Source organism: Miscanthus floridulus, chromosome 4 (genome assembly GCF_019320115.1).
Source record: "Miscanthus floridulus cultivar M001 chromosome 4, ASM1932011v1, whole genome shotgun sequence".
Lineage (NCBI taxonomy): Eukaryota > Viridiplantae > Streptophyta > Magnoliopsida > Poales > Poaceae > Miscanthus > Miscanthus floridulus.
Window position 1 is genome coordinate 31,867,150 of NC_089583.1, and position 9,335 is coordinate 31,876,484.

The window sequence follows — 9,335 nt, forward strand, 5'->3', positions numbered from 1 at the left end:
TATCGAACCGATTTCATTTAGGTCCCAAAACTATCAAATCGCACGTTTGACTTCCTAATGTCGTTAAGTGATCTCATCCCACAAGGAGGATTAGAAGCTAACGTGGTTGTCCATGGGACATGATTTAGGCACAAAAACCCCTTGGTGGGGGCGCGAGCGCTGCGAGCTAGAACGCCGCGGCGGCCGACGGGAACACTTGTGGCTCTGCCTGGGAGCAGAAGGCGCTGTCCTCACCGCCGCTAGTGGACGCGCCGGACCCGGACCCGCCGCTGTAGTCAAGGGGTGACGCGGGGCTGCTGCGGGTGTCGTGCCTCGTCTTCTTCTTCTCCTTTCTTCACGTCCGCGGAGACGGTGGAGCTTGACGCCGACGGGGACTCACGCCGGGACTGCGAGCGCTTCCCGCGTGCCACCGCCGGCTAGGCCAGGTCCTGCGCGTCATCCCCGCCGTCGTACCCTGCTCCTGCCCGCCATCGCAGGCGGGCTCGTGCTTGTGCCATGGCGGAGTCTAGTCGGCAAGGTTCGCGCAACTAAAAGAGCAGATGATGTCGGGGGCCGTCGCGACCACCGCGCAGGCCTCCCCATCGGCCGCGGTCATGGCTGTTGGCGCTGTTGCGGTCTGCTGCCTCAGCGTCCCATGGTGCCCAACGTAGCAGGGTCCACACTTGCCTAGCGCTGGCGTCGTCGTCCTTTACACTCAGGCCGCGGCCGCCATTTGCCGGCCTGTGCACGAGCTCACAACCGCGAGCTACTCCTCTCCTCTCTCCATTTATAAAAGGCACCTAAGCTCTGCAGTAGCACGCTGCATACACCTCGTCCCTTCTTGTGCTTCCTTCCTCTCTTCATTGCCAAAGTTCACCGCTGCCGCCATTGCCAAACCCAACTTTAGTTTACAGTCTCCCTCGTTCAACCACCTCTGCCACCTCTGTTGGGCCCTGTGTGTTCGTAGGAGCACGCGCGAGGCCTCCCCACCACCTATTGGTGTCCATCCCCGCCGGTGAGCGCCTACGCCACCTACGCTGGAGCATCGAGGCCATGCTCCGCCCCCGCGACGCACAGTGCGAGATGAGCAACGCCGTGGTGACGCCAATCGCAACAAGTGGTGAAGTGGACGCAAGGCACCGTGGGACGCTGGCTCAGGGGTTCCCTAGTGCGGAGCAGAGGCAGCAAGAGGAGGAGCACAGAGCGCTCTCGAGGAAAAGGAGGCCGCTGCCAGGAACCAGCTGCGCTGGGCGAGGCCAGGCTGGGGCACCATCCACGCGGCGGTAGCCTGTGGGATCATGCTTAAATCACGACCACATCAGGTTCTAATCCTTCTCATGTCTATTTTGGACCTAGATGAGATTACTTAAATACATTAGAGAGCCAAACATGCAATTTTATAGTTTGGGGACCCATATGAAACCCGCCCAATACTTTTAAGGACCGGCCGTGTAATTTACTCATTCCTAAAAGAGTATTGGAAGGAATAAAAAAGGTCATCTCTAAGAGTTTCTAATAATCTACTCCTAAAATATAGAAGATAATTTTACATCAGGACTCTTATACTATTTCTAAATTATTTTAACCACTTTTATGTATTCTTTCTCTCTTGTACATTTGCATCAGGAACCCATTCCTACTCTTTATTCTTTCCACGCCCTTTCACCTTTAGATTGGGCGACAAACACGCGCGGGAGAGAGAAGATATGCGCGACTCGGAAGCGCGTAACTTTACGCGGAACATGGTGACTTTTTCCAAGTTCTAAAAGTTAGGAGGATGGATTAGGAGTTGCTGGAGAGGGGTTTTTTCTTATCTTGCTAGAAACCAAGGATTAGGAAGAGATTTACGGAACTCTTGATATGCTCTTAGCCCCAAATAAAAAAAGATGGATAAGAATTGTATTCTTTAATTATTTATATATGTTTTATTACTTAATTTAGGTATTTCCATTTTTTATTCTATTGGATTGGATTTGTTCGAGAATTCGAAGAATTACTATCGTCGGTTTCTATGGACTAGTGAACTATAACAATTACTTGTGACTTTGGCTAAACTTTAGCCTATCCATTAGTCCTGTTATTTGGATCTTGAAGGGCTAAAGTTTATCTAATTAGTTGTTAGTTTAAGAGATCCAAACAGAGCCTAAAAGGGGACCCATGCATTTAGCTAGTGAGGGAGGGTATGTTTTTTTTTCTGTTATCTTTAGCAGCACTGCCTAAAACATGGCACCTATTTTATTTTCTCATAAAAACATGTTACTCTTCTATGATTTTCATTTTGCATCCAGAATTTAACCAAGAGTATTTCGCCGGCAAAGTACGACATCACAACCTTCACACCACAAATACGACATAGTTCAAACATATAATTAATCAAAGTACAATGCTACAAAGTACGGTAACATAGTCTCACATCAACACCTAAAATAATGAAACACCATAAGACAAAGCTTAAATAGATGCATCGCCACCAAGTCCATTGTCTCTTGCAACGTGACTACCACCACTTAAGAATGGCAGTGGATCGGGTTCGGGACGGATATCCGCGGGTTTTGGGTCCACGGTTTTCGGTTTCAGTTCCTGGTTTTCGCCCACGGATTTACGGGTTCGGATACCCGAAATACCGTGGTTTTGGGGCGGATCCTAAATTTCATCCGTGGAGCTCCATTCGGGCCCCGAAATATTGAGCCCACTAGAAGCCCAACTAAGAACCCTATTATATAAGCCTGAAATCCTTGTTGCTCAGTGCTCAGCCAACCCTCAATCCCTCATCCGCACCCAGGCCAAGAGCCCCGCACCGCTGCACGGCGGCTGCACACCCGCACCCACCCAACGCCCCGACGGGCGACCTCACCGGCCTCGCCAGTCCGTGATGGCGCGACCTCGCCGACCTTCCCCGTTCCCCGTCCACGACCTCGCCGGCCTTCCCCGCACCCCATTCGCGACCTCTCTCTCTGTGGCGGCGTGCGGCCTCCTCGGCCCTGTTCCTGCATCCGCCGACGTGGGCGCACATGGCACGGGTGCGCACAGCAAAGGTCCAGTCGGCGGGTCCTTGACGGCGCTCTGCCCTCGGTGGCTGGCGGAGGAGCGAGAGGGCGGCGGCGCTGGCGCATCCCTTCCCTAGATCTCGAATTTTCTGGGTTTTGGATTATCCGTCGGGTTTCGGGGATCCGCGAGTTTCGGTTTCGAGGATGGATTTTCACCCGAATTGTTGTTTGGGGTGGCTTCGGGTTTTAAGTTCAGGTTTCGGGTTTGGGTGCCCAGACACTCCACCCGATCCGAACCCGCCCCATTGCCATCCTTAGCACCACTACGCCAAGGCTCTGATAGAACTCAGCTATCTTCTATGACGAGATTTGTGCTTCCATTGCCAAGATATAATTCTTCTGGTCAACATCCACTAATAATGAGTTCACATCACAGAGCGCCTCGTATTCGGTGACATTGTTGGTGGCTTGGAAGTGGAGTTAAAGGGCGTACCAGAGTTTGTCACCGCTCGGGGATATGAACAAGACTCCAGCCCATGCACCATCGAGCATCAGGGATCCATCGAAGTATGGTCTAGTACTCCTGCTTGATCGAGGCAGGCGGGGCTTGCCTCCTTCGTCCATTTTGCCATGAAGTCGGTGAGCACCTCAGACTTGATGGCGGTGTAGGGGACGTATGAGATGTTGAGCCCCATGAGCTCCAGCCCCCACTTAGCGATGTGGCCGGAGGACTCGCAGCTGCTGATGATGTCTCCCCAGGGAACTAGAGGATACCATGGCGACCGGGTGGCCGTTGAAGCAAAGGGGCAACTTGCGCTTGGTGATGAGCACAGCATAGAGCAGCTTCAATTTTAAAAGTTTGACAAGAAATAATAATAGTTGGTGTTTTAATTTTATGTACCAATGATGTACTAATAATTAATATACAATTAATATATACTTTAGTTACTATTCATACGTATAGATTGAAGTATACTTGTATTTTGATCTCTTATTATATAACTTTCTAAGATCATTGGTAACATAGATGTATGCTTATAGAGATGTAAAACGGAGCTGATATCAATTTAATGCAAGTTATTTGTTTTGTATTCTAACAGAAAAATGGTAAACAGTGACGTCTGTATTAGTACGTTTTCACGGGTCGCACTCCATATATGTGACCGTATGTTTGGTTCTAAGGTTCAACTGGGTTAGGATGAGTCGAACTTGTTTTTTTTTTGGCTGTTTGGTATGGAGAGTACGTGGGCTTGGGTTTATCTTAAAAGGGAATATTTCCCTTAGATGCATGTTCCTTCCATTTGTCCAAATCAAGTGGACAGACACTACGTAAAACACAATTTTTAGTAACAGGACAAATTTTTTATAGGGGCGGCTGGTGATGAAGCCGCCCCTACAGTGGCGTGCTCAGAAGCCCACACACCAGTCACCCCTATAAATGGAACAGCAGGGGCGGCTGGTGATACGAGCCGCCCTTACAAATGGATCTGATTTGTAGAGGCGGCTCACTCACCAGCCGCCCCCGGCGTTGCTATTTGTAGGAGCGGCTGGTGATTGAGCCGCCTCTACAAATGCCCCCGTATAAATACCTCTGATTTGTAGGGGCGGCTCAATCACCAGCCGCCCCTACAAATGACCCACATATAAAATAACTGTAGCACCTTCTTTCTTCTCGGGTCACTCATTCTAACCCGTGAAAGAAAGGTGGGGAGGCTATGGGCACCTCTCAAAAATTGCTCTACTAAGGGAGGAAGGTTTTGGTCTCAAATCCTTTTGTGGAGAGGTTATAGAAGGATAAGAAAATACTATTCCATATTTTTTTGAAGTTTTAATGGTTGGTTAGTGAGTAATTAAAGTTTTGTTTTTCTCTATCTTCTATAGTGCTTAAGCTACTTATGAAGCAAATTAGACTCAAATTTTAAATGTACTAGGGTAAATTAGGGGGGGAAACAAGATCATACTCTTATTTGGTCCATGTTTCTTGATTTTAGTGAACAATTAGTTAGTTTTATGCATGTTTTATGTGCATGTAGATCTAGATCTAGGGTTTGGTTTTTTTATTAATTTTGTTTTTGTAAATTTATGTTTGATAAAATTGGACTAGGGTTTGTATGAAAGATATTGGGTAAAATATAATTATTGCTAATTGTTGTCTTTGAAATTGTTTATTGTAATCAATAAATATGTATTTTAATTATTTATGGATAAATGGGCCATTAATTAATTTTCCTCTACCATGGTGTGTTTGTATGCTTCATGTAATTATATTAGATTTATATTCATATATATCTGAAGTATATACAATTATTCTCAAGTAATTATTAATTTGATTCATTTTTATATATATCTGAATAAGTAGTCTTTTAATGTTTGTTTTGTTGTTGTTGTAAAAGATGGAGTACAGGAACTCTTGGATGTATGGTTCGTTAAGGTTCAAGGCAGGTTTCTGTGAAGATGTGGATAAATTTATTGAAGCCACAAAGAAGCATGCAACGACATTGAAAGAGAATAATGATATAATTATTTGTCTCTGTAAAGATTGTAAGAACCATATGGCATGGACAGATGTGACTATCATCATATCATATTTGATTATGTGAGGATTTATTGAGGACTACACGGTGTGGATTCATCATGGTGAAACGGTTATTATTAACGGCGAGGATGAGGAGGAACACGACGACGAAACTATAGAATCCCTGACCCAATATTCAGCAGAGCTTGATGCCCGAATGAATTTCGAGTTTGGCAATGAACAAGGTGGTGATACTGGTGGTTGGGATGGTAACAACGAAGGTGGTGTCAATAATGATGGTAGAGCACGTGTTGGGAATGAAGATGATTTGGAGGACATGATTTGAGCCCTTGGACCAGAGATTTTACTAAATAGTCCGAAAGGTCTAGAAAATTTAGAAAGGGTGATAAAAGCATCGAAGGAGACTGTATATGATGTTGAAAAGGGCTATCCGACACATTGGACATTGCTACGTTTTGTGCTTGAGCTGCTCATCCTGAAGGCTAAGTATGGCTGGTCAGACTGTAGTTTCAATGATCTATTGCATCTCCTGTAATGGGTGCTGGCACAACCAAACTCAGTTCCTGCCAACACATACCAAGCGAAGAAGGTCATAAGTCCATTTACAATGAGGGTTAAAAAAATCCATGCATGCCCCAACCACTGTATACTTTTTTGTGGTGAAACGTTCAAGTCACTGGATAAATGTCCTCAATGTGGAGCCAGCCGGTACAAGAACAATGACCTTTATGGTGGGGATGAAGCCTCCACGGGGAAAAAAGAGGAATAAGAATGGTACAAAAAAGGTGGTACAAGAATCTTAGCCTCTAGAGGACACTCCATTAGGCAACGATGCAAAGTAGAGAAGAATTTCTGCCTTGATAATGTGGTACCTGCCAGTGACCGACCGCTTAAGACGTATCTTCCTAAACCCTAAAGAAGCCGCACTCATGACATGGTGGGATGATGAGCGCAAGGTGGATGATGATAAGATTGTACACCCAGCTAATTGTAGTCAGTGGTAAAGGTTTGATGAGAAGCACAAAAAATTCAGCGATGACCTAAGGAATGTACGGTTTGGCTTGAGCACAGATGGAATGAATCCCTTCAATGAGAGGATGAGCGACCACAGCACATGGCCAATGATCTTGACCATGTACAATATCCCAACATGGTTGTGTCAGAAGAGAAAGTACCTTCTCCTCACTATTCTTATTTTTAGCCCTAAATAACCAGGCATTGATATAGACGTGTTCCTCGAGCCTTTGATGCAAAAAATGAAGAGGCTATGGATGCATGGGGAGCAGATATATGATGCGTTCTGAAAGGAGGACTTCATATGTAGAGCAATAATATTTGTTACTACCAATGATTACCCCGCGATGTTTGCTTTGTCTGGACAGATCAAATGGAAGACAGGATGCTTGGTTTGCTTGGATGGTACTACATGGGTGTACCTGGATGCATCTAAGAAGATAGTTTACCTAAGGAACCGACGCTTCTTAAAGACAAGTCACAAGTACCGCAGCAAATTATTTTTTAGATTTTATGACAACGCCCCAGAGATTGAACCACCTCCGGAGAGACGTCATAACGGAGAACACATGTACAAAATGGTGAAAAACATACGCATCGTCTATGGAAAGAAGAATCCAGATAGGACGAACAGAGATAGAAGCACACCTCCTGTCGAAGGCGTACCTTTCAAGAAACAATCGATCTTCTTTCAGTATCTGCCTTATTGGCCAGACTTGGAGGTCCCCCATGCCATTGATGCTATGCACGTGCAGAAGAATGTCTTTGAGAGTCTCATTGCTATCTTGATAGACACAGGCAAGTCAAAGGATGGTCTAAAAGCATGGAAAGACATGGTGCAGCTAAACATGATGCCACTAGCTTCACCTGGTACCTGAGACTAATGGAAAATACACTCTGCCTGTGGCGTGCTTCAATCTAACACCAGACAAGAAGAGAGCTATATGCACTTTCCTAAGGGGGGGGTCAAAGTCCCGACTGGGTTTTTAGCAAATGTGAAGAAGCTAGTGTCGATGAAGGACTTGTCAATAACACACTACAAGGCTCACGATTGCCATGTGATGCTGATAGTGTTTCTACCTATTGCAATCAGGGCTATAAAGCTAGAGTTCTTGAAAATGGCCATCACCCGCATGTGCTACTTCTTTTCGAAGATCTCACAGAAGACGATTGGCAAGCAGAGCTGAGTGACCTACATGAATTTATGGTGGAGACACAAAACCAACTGGAGATGTGTTTACCTTCTGCTTTTTTGATATAATGCCACATCTCATGATTTACATGGTTTATCAGATACAGACGCTGGGCCCTTGCTACTTGCATGAAATATGGTCCTACGAGTGGTTCATGTTGGTTCTAAGTCGATATATGCATAATCGAGCATACCCAGAGGGCTCCATGATAGAGGGTTACAGTACTGAAGAAGTCATTGAGTGCTGTCAAGAGTACCTAAAAGTACAGAAAGGGATTGGTAAAACCGATTCTCATCACAAGGGTAGGCTGGTTGGGAAGGGCACCAGTGGTAGAAAAGTGTTCATCGACCATGATTACAAAGAGGTGAGTTGGGCGCATTACAGTGTATTGCAGAGTACACAACTGATACAACCGTACATTGATGAACACTTGGCTATCATTATGGCGGAGAGAAATGGTCGTTCGGATGATTGGGTCATGAAACAACACAAACAACGACTAACCACATGGTTGAAAGACCAAAACATACCACCTAGAGAAACCATGAACTCTATTACCATCAGTAGGTTGGCGGAGGGGCCATCGAGACAAGTGACATCTTGGAATGCTTATGACATCAATAGGTATACATACTATACCCATGCAAAGGATAGTAAATATGTGAACCAAAACAGTGGTGTTCGAATAGAGGCTCTCGATGGATTGGGGCGAAAGATCCAATACTTTGGTATTATTGAAGACATATGGAAACTTGACTATGGAAAGGATATAATAGTGGCTCTATTTCGATGCCGCTGGATCAAACAACACTAACTGAACGAGATCGGATTGAGAGTCCTGGACCTCGAGAATCTAGGCTACCAAGATGACCCTTGGGTGCTCGCTTCACGTGTCGCACAAGTTTTCTATATGTCAGACCTATAAAGTAACCTCCCCCGAAGAAGAAGACAAAGCGCGTGGTTGCCTCCAGGAAACAACACATTATTGGAGTTGATGGCATGGACGATGTTGAAGCTTACAATAACTACGATGAGATGCTGCTATTCACAGATTTTTCTAAGAAAATCAGTGTTGTGGAAAAGAACCTACCCAAAGACATATTGCCATGGGAACGAAAATATGTCAAGGGAAAAGTCGTTACAGCGGGCTAGCTAGTTGTTGACCGTGGAGTGTTTGTGTAAGTGTGTGTTTGTAAGACTTCATTTATGCATGCATGTGAGACTACATATTTTTGTATATGTGTGAGACTACATATTTTTGTATGTGTGTGAGACTATATTTATGCATGTGTGTGAGACTACCCTTTGCAACATCTAGATAAATCTATTTGAAATCACTTAACACTTTATGAAATGAAGAAATGACCAAAATAAAAGTAGAAGATCTTAACGAGTTATACAATTTTTATATTCATCACCTTTACAGCTGAAATCATTTAGTGTTTGAAAATCAGGTTTGAAGCTATCATTTTCTGAAATTCAAAATTTGAATTATTCAAAATTAGTGACAAAGATAGATGACTAGACTAAAATGATAGAGCATGATTTTAAAAATTTTTAAAAAAAAAACCATCACATTTGGAGTTAGTATGAGGAAGAAAAATTAGTTACAAGTTTTGGCCACAG